Below are 20,554 nucleotides of genomic sequence, written 5' to 3'. Positions count from 1 at the left end.
TATTCAGTACAATACCATCAGCTCTGTGTTATACCAGCCAGCTCTATACAGTACAGTACCATCAGCTCTGTGTTATACCAGCTCTATACAGTACAGTACCATCAGCTCTGTGTTATACCAGCTCTATACAGTACAGTACCATCAGCTCTGTGTTATACCTGCTCTATACAGTACCATCAGCTCTGTGTTGTACCAGCCAGCTCTATACAGTACAGTACCATCAACTCTGTGTTATACCAGCCAGCTCTATACAGTACAGTACCATCAGCTCTGTGTTACACCAGCTCTATACAGTACAGTACCATCAGCTCTGTGTTATACCAGCCAGCTCTATACAGTACAGTACCATCAACTATGTGTTATCCAGCCAGCTCTATACAGTACAATACCATCAGCTCTGTGTTATACCAGCTCTATACAGTACAGTACCATCAGCTCTGTGTTGTACCAGCCAGCTCTATACAGTACAGTACCATCAACTCTGTGTTATACCAGCCAGCTCTATACAGTACAGTACCATCAGCTCTGTGTTATACCAGCCAGCTCTATACAGTACAGTACCATTAGCTCTGTTTTATACCAGCTCTATACAGTACAGAAACATCAACTCTGTGTTATACCAGCCAGCTCTATACAGTACAGTACCATCAGCTCTGTGATATACCAGCTCTATACAGTACAGTATCATCGGCTCTGTGTTGTACCAGCTCTATACAGTACAGTACCATCAGCTCTGTGTTGTACCAGCTCTATACAGTACAGTACCATCAGCTCTGTGATATACCAGCTCTATACAGTACAGTGCCATCAGCTCTGTGTTGTACCAGCTCTATACAGTACAGTACCATCAGCTCTGTGTTGTACCAGCTCTATACAGTACAGTACCATCAGCTCTGTGTTATACCAGCTCTATACAGTTCAGTACCATCAGCTCTGTGTTATACTCGCCAGCTCTATACCATACAGTACCATCAGCTCTGTGTTATACCAGCTCTATACAGTACAGTACCATCAACTCTGTGTTATACCAGCCAGCTCTATTCAGTACAATACCATCAGCTCTGTGTTATACCAGCCAGCTCTATACAGTACAGTACCATCAGCTCTGTGTTATACCAGCTCTATACAGTACAGTACCATCAGCTCTGTGTTATACCAGCTCTATACAGTACAGTACCATCAGCTCTGTGTTATACCTGCTCTATACAGTACCATCAGCTCTGTGTTGTACCAGCCAGCTCTATACAGTACAGTACCATCAACTCTGTGTTATACCAGCCAGCTCTATACAGTACAGTACCATCAGCTCTGTGTTACACCAGCTCTATACAGTACAGTACCATCAGCTCTGTGTTATACCAGCCAGCTCTATACAGTACAGTACCATCAACTATGTGTTATCCAGCCAGCTCTATACAGTACAATACCATCAGCTCTGTGTTATACCAGCTCTATACAGTACAGTACCATCAGCTCTGTGTTGTACCAGCCAGCTCTATACAGTACAGTACCATCAACTCTGTGTTATACCAGCCAGCTCTATACAGTACAGTACCATCAGCTCTGTGTTATACCAGCCAGCTCTATACAGTACAGTACCATTAGCTCTGTTTTATACCAGCTCTATACAGTACAGAAACATCAACTCTGTGTTATACCAGCCAGCTCTATACAGTACAGTACCATCAGCTCTGTGATATACCAGCTCTATACAGTACAGTATCATCGGCTCTGTGTTGTACCAGCTCTATACAGTACAGTACCATCAGCTCTGTGTTGTACCAGCTCTATACAGTACAGTACCATCAGCTCTGTGATATACCAGCTCTATACAGTACAGTGCCATCAGCTCTGTGTTGTACCAGCTCTATACAGTACAGTACCATCAGCTCTGTGTTATACCAGCTCTATACAGTACAGTACCATCAGCTCTGTGTTATACCTGCTCTATAGCAGTACCATCAGCTCTGTGTTGTACCAGCCAGCTCTATACAGTACAGTACCATCAACTCTGTGTTATACCAGCCAGCTCTATACAGTACAGTACCATCAGCTCTGTGTTACACCAGCTCTATACAGTACAGTACCATCAGCTCTGTGTTATACCAGCCAGCTCTATACAGTACAGTACCATCAACTATGTGTTATCCAGCCAGCTCTATACAGTACAATACCATCAGCTCTGTGTTATACCAGCTCTATACAGTACAGTACCATCAGCTCTGTGTTGTACCAGCCAGCTCTATACAGTACAGTACCATCAACTCTGTGTTATACCAGCCAGCTCTATACAGTACAGTACCATCAGCTCTGTGTTATACCAGCCAGCTCTATACAGTACAGTACCATTAGCTCTGTTTTATACCAGCTCTATACAGTACAGAAACATCAACTCTGTGTTATACCAGCCAGCTCTATACAGTACAGTACCATCAGCTCTGTGATATACCAGCTCTATACAGTACAGTATCATCGGCTCTGTGTTGTACCAGCTCTATACAGTACAGTACCATCAGCTCTGTGTTGTACCAGCTCTATACAGTACAGTACCATCAGCTCTGTGATATACCAGCTCTATACAGTACAGTACCATCAGCTCTGTGTTGTACCAGCTCTATACAGTACAGTACCATCAGCTCTGTGTTGTACCAGCCAGCTCTATACAGTACAGTACCATCAGCTCTGTGTTATACCAGCTCTATACAGTACAGTACCATCAGCTCTGTGTTGTACCAGCTCTATACAGTACAGTACCATCAGCTCTGTGATATACCAGCTCTATACAGTACAGTACCATCAGCTCTGTATTGTACCAGCTCTATACAGTAGAGTACCATCAGCTCTGTGTTGTACCAGCCAGCTCTATACAGTACAGTACTATCAGCTCTGTCTTATACCAGCTCTATACAGTAGAGTACCATCAGCACAGTGTTATACCAGCTCTATATAGTACAGTACCACCAGCTCTGTGTTATACCAGCTCTATACAGTACAGTACCATCAGCTCTGTGTTGTACCAGCTCTATACAGTACAGTTCCATCAGCTCTGTGTTATACCAGCCAGCTCTATACAGTACAGTAACATCACCTCTGTGTTATACCAGCCAGCTCTATACAGTACAGTAACATCAGCTCTGTATTGTACCAGCCAGAACTATACAGTACAGTAGCATCAGCTCTGTGATATACCAGCTCTATATAGTACAGTACCATCAGCTCTGTGTTATACCAGACAGCTCTATACAGTACAGTACCATCAGCTCTGTGTTATACCAGCTCTATACAGTACAGTACCATCAGCTCTGTGTTATACAAGCTCAATACAGTACAGTACCATCAGCTCTGTGTTATACCAGCTCTATACAGTACAGTAACATAAGCTCTGTGTTATACCAGCCAGCTCTATACAGTACAGTGCCATCAGCTCTGTGTTATACCAGCCAGCTATATACAGTACAGTACCATCAGCTCTGTGTTATACCAGCTCTATATAGTACAGTACCATCAGCTCTGTGTTATACCAGCCAGCTCTATACAGTACAGTACCATCAGCTCTGTGTTGTACCAGCCAGCTCTATACAGTACAGTACCATCAGCTCTGTGTTATACCAGCTCTATACAGTACAGTACCATCAGCTCTGTGTTATACCAGCTCTATACAGTTCAGTACCATCAGCTCTGTGTTATACCAGCCAGCTCTATACAGTACAGTACCATCAGCTCTGTGTTATACCAGCCAGCTCTATTCAGTACAATACCATCAGCTCTGTGTTATACCAGCCAGCTCTATACAGTACAGTACCATCAGCTCTGTGTTATACCAGCTCTATACAGTACAGTACCATCAGCTCTGTGTTATACCTGCTCTATACAGTACCATCAGCTCTTTGTTGTACCAGCCAGCTCTATACAGTACAGTACCATCAACTATGTGTTATACCAGCCAGCTCTATACAGTACAGTACCATCAGCTCTGTGTTACACAAGCTCTATACAGTACAGTACCATCAGCTCTGTGTTATACCAGCCAGCTCTATACAGTACAGTACCATCAACTCTGTGTTATCCAGCCAGCTCTATACAGTACAATACCATCAGCTCTGTGTTATACCAGCTCTATACAGTACAGTACCATCAGCTCTGTGTTGTACCAGCCAGCTCTATACAGTACAGTACCATCAACTCTGTGTTATACCAGCCAGCTCTATACAGTACAGTACAATCAGCTCTGTGTTATACCAGCCAGCTCTGTACAGTACAGTACCATCAGCTCTGTGTTATACCAGCTCTATACAGTACAGAAACATCAACTCTGTGTTATACCAGCCAGCTCTATACAGTACAATACCATCAGCTCTGTGATATACCAGCTCTATACAGTACAGTATCATCGGCTCTGTGTTGTACCAGCTCTATACAGTACAGTACCATCAGCTCTGTGTTGTACCAGCTCTATACAGTACAGTACCATCAGCTCTGTGATATACCAGCTCTATACAGTACAGTGCCATCAGCTCTGTGTTGTAAAAGCTCTATACAGTACAGTACCATCAGCTCTGTGTTGTACCAGCTCAATACAGTACAGTACCATCAGCTCTGTGTTATACCAGCTCTATACAGTACAGTACCATCAGCTCTGTGTTATACAAGCTGAATACAGTACAGTACCATCAGCTCTGTGTTATACCAGCTCTATACAGTAAAGTAACATAAGCTCTGTGTTATACCAGCCAGCTCTATACAGTACAGTGCCATCAGCTCTGTGTTATAGCAGCCAGCTATATACAGTACAGTACCATCAGCTCTGTGTTATACCAGCTCTATATAGTACAGTACCATCAGCTCTGTGTTATACCAGCCAGCTCTATACAGTACAGTACCATCAGCTCTGTGTTGTACCAGCCAGCTCTATACAGTACAGTACCATCAGCTCTGTGTTATACCAGCTCTATACAGTACAGTACCATCAGCTCTGTGTTATACCAGCTCTATACAGTTCAGTACCATCAGCTCTGTGTTATACCAGCCAGCTCTATACAGTACAGTACCATCAGCTCTGTGTTATACCAGCCAGCTCTATTCAGTACAATACCATCAGCTCTGTGTTATACCAACCAGCTCTATACAGTACAGTACCATCAGCTCTGTGTTATACCAGCTCTATACAGTACAGTACCATCAGCTCTGTGTTATACCTGCTCTATACAGTACCATCAGCTCTGTGTTGTACCAGCCAGCTCTATACAGTACAGTACCATCAACTCTTTGTTATACCAGTCAGCTCTATACAGTACAGTACCATCAGCTCTGTGTTACACCAGCTCTATACAGTACAGTACCATCAGCTCTGTGTTATACCAGCCAGCTCTATACAGTACAGTACCATCAACTCTGTGTTATCCAGCCAGCTCTATACAGTACAATACCATCAGCTCTGTGTTATACCAGCTCTATACAGTACAGTACCATCAGCTCTGTGCTGTACCAGCTCTATACAGTACAGTACCATCAGCTCTGTGTTATACCAGCTCTATACAGTACAGAACCATCAACTCTGTGTTATAGCAGCCAGCTCTATACAGTACAGTACCATCAGCTCTGTGTTATACCAGCCAGTTCTATACAGTACAGTACCATCAGCTCTGTGTTATACCAGCTCTATATAGTACACTACCATCAGCTCTGTGTTATACCAGCTGTATATAGTACAGTAACATCAGCTCTGTGTTGTACCAGCCAGCTCTATACAGTACAGTAACATCAGCTCTGTGTTGTACCAGCCAGCTCTATACAGAACCATCAGCTCTGTGTTATACCAGCTCTATACAGTACAGTACCATCAGCTCTGTGTTGTACCAGCTCTATACAGCACAGTACCATCAGCTCTGTGATATACCAGCTCTATACAGTACAGTACCATCAGCTCTGTGTTATACCAGCTCTATACAGTACAGTACCATCAGCTCTGTGTTGTACCAGCCAGCTCTATACAGTACAGTACCATCAGCTCTGTGTTATACCAGCTCTATATAGTACAGTACCATCAGCTCTGTGTTATACCAGACAGCTCTATACAGTACAGTACCATCAGCTCTGTATTATACCAGCTCTATACAGTATAGTACCATCAGCTCTGTGATATACCAGCTCTATACAGTACAGTACCATCAGCTCTGTGTTATACCAGCTCTATACAGTACAGTAACATCAGCTCTGTGTTATACCAGCCAGCTCTATACAGTACAGTACCATCAGCTCTGTGTTATACCAGCTCTATATAGTACAGTACCATCAGCTCTGTGTTATACCAGCCAGCTCTATACAGTACAGTACCATCAGCTCTGTGTTGTACCAGCCAGCTCTATACAGTACAGTACCATCAGCTCGGTGTTATACCAGCTCTATACAGTACAGTACCATCAGCTCTGTGTTATACCAGCTCTATACAGTACAGTACCATCAACTCTGTGTTATACCAGCCAGCTCTATACAGTACAGTACCATCAGCTCTGTGTTATACCAGCCAGCTCTATACAGTAGAGTACCATCAGCTCTGTGTTATACCAGCTCTATACAGTACAGTACCATCAGCTCTGTGTTATACCAGCCAGCTGTATACAGTACAGTACCATCAGCTCTGTGTTATACCATCCAGCTCTATGCAGTACAGTACCATCAGCTCTGTGTTATACCAGCTCTATACAGTACAGTACCATCAACTCTGTGTTATACCAGCCAGCTCTATACAGTACAGTACCATCAGCTCTGTGTTATACCAGCTCTATACACTATAGTACCATCAGCTCTGTGTTATACCAGCCAGCTCCATACAGTACAGTACCATCAGCTCTGTGTTATACCAGCCAGCTCCATACAGTACAGTACCATCAGCTCTGTGTTATACCAGCTCTATACAGTACAGTACCATCAGCTCTGTGTTGTACCAGCCAGCTCTATACAGTACAGTACCATCAGCTCTGTGTTATACCAGCCAGCTCTATACAGTACAGTACCATCAGCTCTGTGTTATACCAGCCAGCTCTATACAGTACAGTACCATCAGCTCTGTGTTATACCAGCATCTATTCAGTACAGTACCATCAGCTCTGTGTTGTACCAGCTCTATACAGTACAGTACCATCAACTCTGTTATACCAGCTCTATACAGTACAGTACTATCAGCTCTGTGTTATACCAGCCAGCTCTATACAGTAGAGTACCATCAGCTCTGTGTTATACCAGCCAGCTCTATACAGTACAGGACCATCAGCTCTGTGTTATACCATCCAGCTCTATGCAGTACAGTACCATCAGCTCTGTGTTATACCAGCTCTATACAGTACAGTACCCTCAACTCTGTGTTATACCAGCCAGCTCTATACAGTACAGTACCATCAGCTCTGTGTTATACCAGCTCTATATAGTACAGTACCATCAGCTCTGTGTTATACCAGCTCTATATAGTACAGTAACATCAGCTCTGTGTTGTACCAGCCAGCTCTATACAGTACAGTAACATCAGCTCTGTGTTGTACCAGCCAGCTCTATACAGTACCATCAGCTCTGTGTTATACCAGCTCTATACAGTACAGTACGATCAACTCTGTGTTATACCAGCCAGCTCTATACAGTACAGTACCATCAGCTCTGTGTTATACCAGCTCTATACACTATAGTACCATCAGCTCTGTGTTATACCAGCCAGCTCCATACAGTACAGTACCATCAGCTCTGTGTTATACCAGCCAGCTTCATACAGTACAGTACCATCAGCTCTGTGTTATACCAGCTCTATACAGTACAGTACCATCAGCTCTGTGTTGTACCAGCCAGCTCTATACAGTACAGTACCATCAACTCTGTGTTATACCAGCCAGCTCTATACAGTACAGTACCATCAGCTCTGTGTTATACCAGCCAGCTCTATACAGTACAGTACCATCAGCTCTGTGTTATACCAGCTCTATAGAGTACAGTACCATCAACTCTGTGTTATACCAGCCAGCTCTATACAGTACAGTACCATCAGCTCTGTGTTATACCAGCCAGCTCTATACAGTACAGTACCATCAGCTCTGTGTTATACCAGCTCTATACAGTACAGTACCATCAGCTCTGTGTTATACCAGCTCTATACAGTACAGTACCATCAACTCTGTTATACCAGCTCTATACAGTACAGTACCATCAGCTCTGTGTTATACCAGCTCTATACAGTACAGTACCATCAGCTCTGTGTTATACCAGCCAGCTCTACACAGTTAGGTAACCATCAGCTCTGTGTTATACCAGCTCTATACAGTACAGTACCATCAGCTCTGTGTTATACCAGCCAGCTCTATACAGTACAGTACCATCAGCTCTGTGTTATACCATCCAGCTCTATGCAGTACAGTACCATCAGCTCTGTGTTATACCAGCTCTATACAGTACAGTACCCTCAACTCTGTGTTATACCAGCCAGCTCTATACAGTACAGTACCATCAGCTCTGTGTTATACCAGCTCTATATAGTACAGTACCATCAGCTCTGTGTTATACCAGCTCTATATAGTACAGTAACATCAGCTCTGTGTTGTACCAGCCAGCTCTATACAGTACAGTAACATCAGCTCTGTGTTGTACCAGCCAGCTCTATACAGTACCATCAGCTCGGTGTTATACCAGCTCTATATAGTACAGTAACATCAGCTCTGTGTTGTACCAGCCAGCTCTATATAGTACAGTACCATCAGCTCTGTGTTATACCATCCAGCTCTATGCAGTACAGTACCATCAGCTCTGTGTTATACCAGCTCTATACAGTACAGTACCCTCAACTCTGTGTTATACCAGCCAGCTCTATACAGTACAGTACCATCAGCTCTGTGTTATACCAGCTCTATATAGTACAGTACCATCAGCTCTGTATTATACCAGCTCTATATATTACAGTAACATCAGCTCTGTGTTGTACCAGCCAGCTCTATACAGTACAGTAACATCAGCTCTGTGTTGTACCAGCCAGCTCTATACAGTACCATCAGCTCGGTGTTATACCAGCTCTATATAGTACAGTAACATCAGCTCTGTGTTGTACCAGCCAGCTCTATATAGTACAGTACCATCAGCTCTTTGTTGTACCAGCCAGCTCTATACAGTACAGTACCATCAGCTCTGTGTTATACCAGCTCTATACAGTACAGTACCATCAGCTCTGTGTTATACCAGCCAGCTCTATACAGTACAGTACCATCAGCTCTGTGTTATACCAGCCAGCTCTATGCAGTACAGTACCATCAGCTCTGTGTTATACCAGCTCTATACAGTACAGTACCATCAGCTCTGTGTTATACCAGCTCTATACAGTACAGTACCATCAACTCTGTGTTATACCAGCTCTATATAGTACAGTACCATCAGCTCTGTGTTATACCAGCTCTATACAGTACAGTACCATCAGCTCTGTGTTATACCAGCTCTATATAGTACAGTACCATCAGCTCTGTGTTATACCAGCTCTATATAGTACAGTAACATCAGCTCTGTGTTGTACCAGCCAGCTCTATACAGTACAATACCATCAGCTCTGTGTTATACCAGCCAGCTCTATAAAGTACAGTACCATCAGCTCTGTGATATACCAGCTCTATACAGTACAGTTCCATCAGCTCTGTGTTATACCTGCTCTATACCGTACAGTACCATCAGCTCTGTGTTATACCAGCTCTATACAGTACAGTACCATCAACTCTGTGTTATACAAGCCAGCTCTATTCAGTACAATACCATCAGCTCTGTGTTAGACCAGCCAGCTCTATACAGTACAGTACCATCAGCTCTGTGTTATACCAGCCAGCTCTATACAGTACAGTACCATCAGCTCTGTGTTATACCAGCTCTATACAGTACAGTACCATCAGCTCTGTGTTATACCAGCCAGCTCTATACAGTACAGTACCATCAGCTCTGTGTTATACCAGCCAGCTCTCTACAGTACAGTACCATCAGCTCTGTGATATACCAGCTCTATACAGTACAGTACCATCTGCTCTGTGTTATACCAGCTCTATACAGTACAGTACCATCAGCTCTGTGTTATACCAGCTCTATACAGTATAGTACCATCAGCTCTGTGTTATACCAGCCAGCTCTATACAGTACAGTACCATCAGCTCTGTGTTATACCAGCCAGTTCTATATAGTACAGTACCATCAGCTCTGTGTTATACCATCCAGCTCTATGCAGTACAGTACCATCAGCTCTGTGTTATACCAGCTCTATACAGTACAGTACCCTCAACTCTGTGTTATACCAGCCAGCTCTATACAGTACAGTACCATCAGCTCTGTGTTATACCAGCTCTATATAGTACAGTACCATCAGCTCTGTATTATACCAGCTCTATATATTACATTAACATCACCTCTGTGTTGTACCAGCCAGCTCTATACAGTACAGTAACATCAGCTCTGTGTTGTACCAGCCAGCTCTATACAGTACCATCAGCTCGGTGTTATACCAGCTCTATATAGTACAGTAACATCAGCTCTGTGTTGTACCAGCCAGCTCTATATAGTACAGTACCATCAGCTCTTTGTTGTACCAGCCAGCTCTATACAGTACAGTACCATCAGCTCTGTGTTATACCAGCTCTATACAGTACAGTACCATCAGCTCTGTGTTATACCAGCCAGCTCTATACAGTACAGGACCATCAGCTCTGTGTTATACCATCCAGCTCTATGCAGTACAGTACCATCAGCTCTGTGTTATACCAGCTCTATACAGTACAGTACCCTCAACTCTGTGTTATACCAGCCAGCTCTATACAGTACAGTACCATCAGCTCTGTGTTATACCAGCTCTATATAGTACAGTACCATCAGCTCTGTGTTATACCAGCTCTATATAGTACAGTAACATCAGCTCTGTGTTGTACCAGCCAGCTCTATACAGTACAGTAACATCAGCTCTGTGTTGTACCAGCCAGCTCTATACAGTACCATCAGCTCTGTGTTATACCAGCTCTATACAGTACAGTACCATCAACTCTGTGTTATACCAGCCAGCTCTATACAGTACAGTACCATCAGCTCTGTGTTATACCAGCCAGCTCTATACAGTACAGTACCATCAGCTCTGTGTTATACCAGCATCTATTCAGTACAGTACCATCAGCTCTGTGTTGTACCAGCTCTATACAGTACAGTACCATCAACTCTGTTATACCAGCTCTATACAGTACAGTACTATCAGCTCTGTGTTATACCAGCCAGCTCTATACAGTAGAGTACCATCAGCTCTGTGTTATACCAGCCAGCTCTATACAGTACAGGACCATCAGCTCTGTGTTATACCATCCAGCTCTATGCAGTACAGTACCATCAGCTCTGTGTTATACCAGCTCTATACAGTACAGTACCCTCAACTCTGTGTTATACCAGCCAGCTCTATACAGTACAGTACCATCAGCTCTGTGTTATACCAGCTCTATATAGTACAGTACCATCAGCTCTGTGTTATACCAGCTCTATATAGTACAGTAACATCAGCTCTGTGTTGTACCAGCCAGCTCTATACAGTACAGTAACATCAGCTCTGTGTTGTACCAGCCAGCTCTATACAGTACCATCAGCTCTGTGTTATACCAGCTCTATACAGTACAGTACGATCAACTCTGTGTTATACCAGCCAGCTCTATACAGTACAGTACCATCAGCTCTGTGTTATACCAGCTCTATACACTATAGTACCATCAGCTCTGTGTTATACCAGCCAGCTCCATACAGTACAGTACCATCAGCTCTGTGTTATACCAGCCAGCTTCATACAGTACAGTACCATCAGCTCTGTGTTATACCAGCTCTATACAGTACAGTACCATCAGCTCTGTGTTGTACCAGCCAGCTCTATACAGTACAGTACCATCAACTCTGTGTTATACCAGCCAGCTCTATACAGTACAGTACCATCAGCTCTGTGTTATACCAGCCAGCTCTATACAGTACAGTACCATCAGCTCTGTGTTATACCAGCTCTATAGAGTACAGTACCATCAACTCTGTGTTATACCAGCCAGCTCTATACAGTACAGTACCATCAGCTCTGTGTTATACCAGCCAGCTCTATACAGTACAGTACCATCAGCTCTGTGTTATACCAGCTCTATACAGTACAGTACCATCAGCTCTGTGTTATACCAGCTCTATACAGTACAGTACCATCAACTCTGTTATACCAGCTCTATACAGTACAGTACCATCAGCTCTGTGTTATACCAGCTCTATACAGTACAGTACCATCAGCTCTGTGTTATACCAGCCAGCTCTACACAGTTAGGTAACCATCAGCTCTGTGTTATACCAGCTCTATACAGTACAGTACCATCAGCTCTGTGTTATACCAGCCAGCTCTATACAGTACAGTACCATCAGCTCTGTGTTATACCATCCAGCTCTATGCAGTACAGTACCATCAGCTCTGTGTTATACCAGCTCTATACAGTACAGTACCCTCAACTCTGTGTTATACCAGCCAGCTCTATACAGTACAGTACCATCAGCTCTGTGTTATACCAGCTCTATATAGTACAGTACCATCAGCTCTGTGTTATACCAGCTCTATATAGTACAGTAACATCAGCTCTGTGTTGTACCAGCCAGCTCTATACAGTACAGTAACATCAGCTCTGTGTTGTACCAGCCAGCTCTATACAGTACCATCAGCTCGGTGTTATACCAGCTCTATATAGTACAGTAACATCAGCTCTGTGTTGTACCAGCCAGCTCTATATAGTACAGTACCATCAGCTCTGTGTTATACCATCCAGCTCTATGCAGTACAGTACCATCAGCTCTGTGTTATACCAGCTCTATACAGTACAGTACCCTCAACTCTGTGTTATACCAGCCAGCTCTATACAGTACAGTACCATCAGCTCTGTGTTATACCAGCTCTATATAGTACAGTACCATCAGCTCTGTATTATACCAGCTCTATATATTACAGTAACATCAGCTCTGTGTTGTACCAGCCAGCTCTATACAGTACAGTAACATCAGCTCTGTGTTGTACCAGCCAGCTCTATACAGTACCATCAGCTCGGTGTTATACCAGCTCTATATAGTACAGTAACATCAGCTCTGTGTTGTACCAGCCAGCTCTATATAGTACAGTACCATCAGCTCTTTGTTGTACCAGCCAGCTTTATACAGTACAGTACCATCAGCTCTGTGTTATACCAGCTCTATACAGTACAGTACCATCAGCTCTGTGTTATACCAGCCAGCTCTATACAGTACAGTACCATCAGCTCTGTGTTATACCAGCCAGCTCTATGCAGTACAGTACCATCAGCTCTGTGTTATACCAGCTCTATACAGTACAGTACCATCAGCTCTGTGTTATACCAGCTCTATACAGTACAGTACCATCAACTCTGTGTTATACCAGCTCTATATAGTACAGTACCATCAGCTCTGTGTTATACCAGCTCTATACAGTACAGTACCATCAGCTCTGTGTTATACCAGCTCTATATAGTACAGTACCATCAGCTCTGTGTTATACCAGCTCTATATAGTACAGTAACATCAGCTCTGTGTTGTACCAGCCAGCTCTATACAGTACAATACCATCAGCTCTGTGTTATACCAGCCAGCTCTATAAAGTACAGTACCATCAGCTCTGTGATATACCAGCTCTATACAGTACAGTTCCATCAGCTCTGTGTTATACCTGCTCTATACCGTACAGTACCATCAGCTCTGTGTTATACCAGCTCTATACAGTACAGTACCATCAACTCTGTGTTATACAAGCCAGCTCTATTCAGTACAATACCATCAGCTCTGTGTTAGACCAGCCAGCTCTATACAGTACAGTACCATCAGCTCTGTGTTATACCAGCCAGCTCTATACAGTACAGTACCATCAGCTCTGTGTTATACCAGCTCTATACAGTACAGTACCATCAGCTCTGTGTTATACCAGCCAGCTCTATACAGTACAGTACCATCAGCTCTGTGTTATACCAGCCAGCTCTCTACAGTACAGTACCATCAGCTCTGTGATATACCAGCTCTATACAGTACAGTACCATCTGCTCTGTGTTATACCAGCTCTATACAGTACAGTACCATCAGCTCTGTGTTATACCAGCTCTATACAGTATAGTACCATCAGCTCTGTGTTATACCAGCCAGCTCTATACAGTACAGTACCATCAGCTCTGTGTTATACCAGCCAGTTCTATATAGTACAGTACCATCAGCTCTGTGTTATACCATCCAGCTCTATGCAGTACAGTACCATCAGCTCTGTGTTATACCAGCTCTATACAGTACAGTACCCTCAACTCTGTTGTATACCAGCCAGCTCTATACAGTACAGTACCATCAGCTCTGTGTTATACCAGCTCTATATAGTACAGTACCATCAGCTCTGTATTATACCAGCTCTATATATTACATTAACATCACCTCTGTGTTGTACCAGCCAGCTCTATACAGTACAGTAACATCAGCTCTGTGTTGTACCAGCCAGCTCTATACAGTACCATCAGCTCGGTGTTATACCAGCTCTATATAGTACAGTAACATCAGCTCTGTGTTGTACCAGCCAGCTCTATATAGTACAGTACCATCAGCTCTTTGTTGTACCAGCCAGCTCTATACAGTACAGTACCATCAGCTCTGTGTTATACCAGCTCTATACAGTACAGTACCATCAGCTCTGTGTTATACCAGCCAGCTCTATACAGTACAGGACCATCAGCTCTGTGTTATACCATCCAGCTCTATGCAGTACAGTACCATCAGCTCTGTGTTATACCAGCTCTATACAGTACAGTACCCTCAACTCTGTGTTATACCAGCCAGCTCTATACAGTACAGTACCATCAGCTCTGTGTTATACCAGCTCTATATAGTACAGTACCATCAGCTCTGTGTTATACCAGCTCTATATAGTACAGTAACATCAGCTCTGTGTTGTACCAGCCAGCTCTATACAGTACAGTAACATCAGCTCTGTGTTGTACCAGCCAGCTCTATACAGTACCATCAGCTCTGTGTTATACCAGCTCTATACAGTACAGTACCATCAACTCTGTGTTATACCAGCCAGCTCTATACAGTACAGTACCATCAGCTCTGTGTTATACCAGCTCTATACACTATAGTACCATCAGCTCTGTGTTATACCAGCCAGATCCATACAGTACAGTACCATCAGCTCTGTGTTATACCAGCCAGCTTCATACAGTACAGTACCATCAGCTCTGTGTTATACCAGCTCTATACAGTACAGTACCATCAGCTCTGTGTTGTACCAGCCAGCTCTATACAGTACAGTACCATCAACTCTGTGTTATACCAGCCAGCTCTATACAGTACAGTACCATCAGCTCTGTGTTATACCAGCCAGCTCTATACAGTACAGTACAATCAGCTCTGTGTTATACCAGCTCTATAGAGTACAGTACCATCAACTCTGTGTTATACCAGCCAGCTCTATACAGTACAGTACCATCAGCTCTGTGTTATACCAGCCAGCTCTATACAGTACAGTACCATCAGCTCTGTGTTATACCAGCTCTATACAGTACAGTACCATCAGCTCTGTGTTATACCAGCTCTATACAGTACAGTACCATCAACTCTGTTATACCAGCTCTATACAGTACAGTACCATCAGCTCTGTGTTATACCAGCTCTATACAGTACAGTACCATCAGCTCTGTGTTATACCAGCCAGCTCTACACAGTTAGGTAACCATCAGCTCTGTGTTATACCAGCTCTATACAGTACAGTACCATCAGCTCTGTGTTATACCAGCCAGCTCTATACAGTACAGTACCATCAGCTCTGTGTTATACCATCCAGCTCTATGCAGTACAGTACCATCAGCTCTGTGTTATACCAGCTCTATACAGTACAGTACCCTCAACTCTGTGTTATACCAGCCAGCTCTATACAGTACAGTACCATCAGCTCTGTGTTATACCAGCTCTATATAGTACAGTACCATCAGCTCTGTGTTATACCAGCTCTATATAGTACAGTAACATCAGCTCTGTGTTGTACCAGCCAGCTCTATACAGTACAGTAACATCAGCTCTGTGTTGTACCAGCCAGCTCTATACAGTACCATCAGCTCGGTGTTATACCAGCTCTATATAGTACAGTAACATCAGCTCTGTGTTGTACCAGCCAGCTCTATATAGTACAGTACCATCAGCTCTGTGTTATACCATCCAGCTCTATGCAGTACAGTACCATCAGCTCTGTGTTATACCAGCTCTATACAGTACAGTACCCTCAACTCTGTGTTATACCAGCCAGCTCTATACAGTACAGTACCATCAGCTCTGTGTTATACCAGCTCTATATAGTACAGTACCATCAGCTCTGTATTATACCAGCTCTATATATTACAGTAACATCAGCTCTGTGTTGTACCAGCCAGCTCTATACAGTACAGTAACATCAGCTCTGTGTTGTACCAGCCAGCTCTATACAGTACCATCAGCTCGGTGTTATACCAGCTCTATATAGTACAGTAACATCAGCTCTGTGTTGTACCAGCCAGCTCTATATAGTACAGTACCATCAGCTCTTTGTTGTACCAGCCAGCTCTATACAGTACAGTACCATCAGCTCTGTGTTATACCAGCTCTATACAGTACAGTACCATCAGCTCTGTGTTATACCAGCCAGCTCTATACAGTACAGTACCATCAGCTCTGTGTTATACCAGCCAGCTCTATGCAGTACAGTACCATCAGCTCTGTGTTATACCAGCTCTATACAGTACATTACCATCAGCTCTGTGTTATACCAGCTCTATACAGTACAGTACCATCAACTCTGTGTTATACCAGCTCTATATAGTACAGTACCATCAGCTCTGTGTTATACCAGCTCTATACAGTACAGTACCATCAGCTCTGTGTTATACCAGCTCTATATAGTACAGTACCATCAGCTCTGTGTTATACCAGCTCTATATAGTACAGTAACATCAGCTCTGTGTTATACCAGCCAGCTCTATAAAGTACAGTACCATCAGCTCTGTGATATACCAGCTCTATACAGTACAGTTCCATCAGCTCTGTGTTATACCTGCTCTATACCGTACAGTACCATCAGCTCTGTGTTATACCAGCTCTATACAGTACAGTACCATCAACTCTGTGTTATACAAGCCAGCTCTATTCAGTACAATACCATCAGCTCTGTGTTAGACCAGCCAGCTCTATACAGTACAGTACCATCAGCTCTGTGTTATACCAGCCAGCTCTATACAGTACAGTACCATCAGCTCTGTGTTATACCAGCTCTATACAGTACAGTACCATCAGCTCTGTGTTATACCAGCCAGCTCTATACAGTACAGTACCATCAGCTCTGTGTTATACCAGCCAGCTCTCTACAGTACAGTACCATCAGCTCTGTGATATACCAGCTCTATACAGTACAGTACCATCTGCTCTGTGTTATACCAGCTCTATACAGTACAGTACCATCAGCTCTGTGTTATACCAGCTCTTTACAGTATAGTACCATCAGCTCTGTGTTATACCAGCCAGCTCTATACAGTACAGTACCATCAGCTCTGTGTTATACCAGCCAGTTCTATATAGTACAGTACCATCAGCTCTGTGTTATACCATCCAGCTCTATTCAGTACAGTACCATCAGCTCTGTGTTATACCAGCTCTATACAGTACAGTACCCTCAACTCTGTGTTATACCAGCCAGCTCTATACAGTACAGTACCATCAGCTCTGTGTTATACCAGCTCTATATAGTACAGTACCATCAGCTCTGTATTATACCAGCTCTATATATTACATTAACATCAGCTCTGTGTTGTACCAGCCAGCTCTATACAGTACAGTAACATCAGCTCTGTGTTGTACCAGCCAGCTCTATACAGTACCATCAGCTCGGTGTTATACCAGCTCTATATAGTACAGTAACATCAGCTCTGTGTTGTACCAGCCAGCTCTATATAGTACAGTACCATCAGCTCTTTGTTGTACCAGCCAGCTCTATACAGTACAGTACCATCAGCTCTGTGTTATACCAGCTCTATACAGTACAGTACCATCAGCTCTGTGTTATACCAGCCAGCTCTATACAGTACAGTACCATCAGCTCTGTGTTATTCCAGCCAGCTCTATGCAGTACAGTACCATCAGCTCTGTGTTATACCAGCTCTATACAGTACAGTACCATCAGCTCTGTGTTATACCAGCTCTATACAGTACAGTACCATCAACTCTGTGTTATACCAGCTCTATATAGTACAGTACCATCAGCTCTGTGTTATACCAGCTCTATACAGTACAGTACCATCAGCTCTGTGTTATACCAGCTCTATATAGTACAGTACCATCAGCTCTGTGTTATACCAGCTCTATATAGTACAGTAACATCAGCTCTGTGTTGTACCAGCCAGCTCTATACAGTACAATACCATCAGCTCTGTGTTATACCAGCCAGCTCTATAAAGTACAGTACCATCAGCTCTGTGATATACCAGCTCTATACAGTACAGTTCCATCAGCTCTGTGTTATACCTGCTCTATACCGTACAGTACCATCAGCTCTGTGTTATACCAGCTCTATACAGTACAGTACCATCAACTCTGTGTTATACAAGCCAGCTCTATTCAGTACAATACCATCAGCTCTGTGTTAGACCAGCCAGCTCTATACAGTACAGTACCATCAGCTCTGTGTTATACCAGCCAGCTCTATACAGTACAGTACCATCAGCTCTGTGTTATACCAGCTCTATACAGTACAGTACCATCAGCTCTGTGTTATACCAGCCAGCTCTATACAGTACAGTACCATCAGCTCTGTGTTATACCAGCCAGCTCTCTACAGTACAGTACCATCAGCTCTGTGATATACCAGCTCTATACAGTACAGTACCATCAGCTCTGTGTTATACCGCTCTATACAGTACAGTACCATCAACTCTGTGTTATACCAGCTCTATATAGTACAGTACCATCAGCTCTGTGTTATACCAGCTCTATACAGTACAGTACCATCAGCTCTGTGTTATACCAGCTCTATATAGTACAGTACCATCAGCTCTGTGTTATACCAGCTCTATATAGTACAGTAACATCAGCTCTGTGTTGTACCAGCCAGCTCTATACAGTACAATACCATCAGCTCTGTGTTATACCAGCCAGCTCTATAAAGTACAGTACCATCAGCTCTGTGATATACCAGCTCTATACAGTACAGTTCCATCAGCTCTGTGTTATACCTGCTCTATACCGTACAGTACCATCAGCTCTGTGTTATACCAGCTCTATACAGTACAGTACCATCAACTCTGTGTTATACAAGCCAGCTCTATTCAGTACAATACCATCAGCTCTGTGTTAGACCAGCCAGCTCTATACAGTACAGTACCATCAGCTCTGTGTTATACCAGCCAGCTCTATACAGTACAGTACCATCAGCTCTGTGTTATACCAGCTCTATACAGTACAGTACCATCAGCTCTGTGTTATACCAGCCAGCTCTATACAGTACAGTACCATCAGCTCTGTGTTATACCAGCCAGCTCTCTACAGTACAGTACCATCAGCTCTGTGATATACCAGCTCTATACAGTACAGTACCATCTGCTCTGTGTTATACCAGCTCTATACAGTACAGTACCATCAGCTCTGTGTTATACCAGCTCTATACAGTATAGTACCATCAGCTCTGTGTTATACCAGCCAGCTCTATACAGTACAGTAACATCAGCTCTGTGTTGTACCAGCCAGCTCTATACAGAACCATCAGCTCTGTGTTATACCAGCTCTATACAGTACAGTACCATCAGCTCTGTGTTGTACCAGCTCTTTACAGTACAGTACCATCAGCTCTGTGATATACCAGCTCTATACAGTACAGTACCATCAGCTCTGTGTTATACCAGCTCTATACAGTACAGTACCATCAGCTCTGTGTTGTACCAGCCAGCTCTATACGGTACAGTACCATCAGCTCTGTATTATACCAGCTCTATACAGTACAGTACCATCAACTCTGTGTTATACCAGCTCTATACAGTACAGTACCATCAGCTCTGTGATATACCAGCTCTATACAGTACAGTACCATCAGCTCTGTGATATACCAGCTCTATACAGTACAGTTCCATCAGCTCTGTGTTATACCTGCTCTATACCGTACAGTACCATCAGCTCTGTGTTATACCAGCTCTATACAGTACAGTACCATCAGCTCTGTGTTAGACCAGCCAGCTCTATACAGTACAGTACCATCAGCTCTGTGTTATACCAGCTCTATACAGTACAGTACCATCAGCTCTGTGTTATACCAGCCAGCTCTATACAGTACAGTACCATCAGCTCTGTGTTATACCAGGTCTATACAGTACAGTACCATCAGCTCTGTGTTATACCAGCCAGCTCTATACAGTACAGTACCATCAGCTCTGTGTTATACCAGCCAGCTCTCTACAGTACAGTACCATCAGCTCTGTGATATACCAGCTCTATACAGTACAGTACCATCTGCTCTGTG

This window comes from Salmo salar, chromosome 17, assembly GCF_965601325.2.
Source record: "Salmo salar chromosome 17, fSalSal1, whole genome shotgun sequence".
NCBI lineage: Eukaryota > Metazoa > Chordata > Actinopteri > Salmoniformes > Salmonidae > Salmo > Salmo salar.
This window is presented reverse-complemented; position numbering follows the sequence as displayed.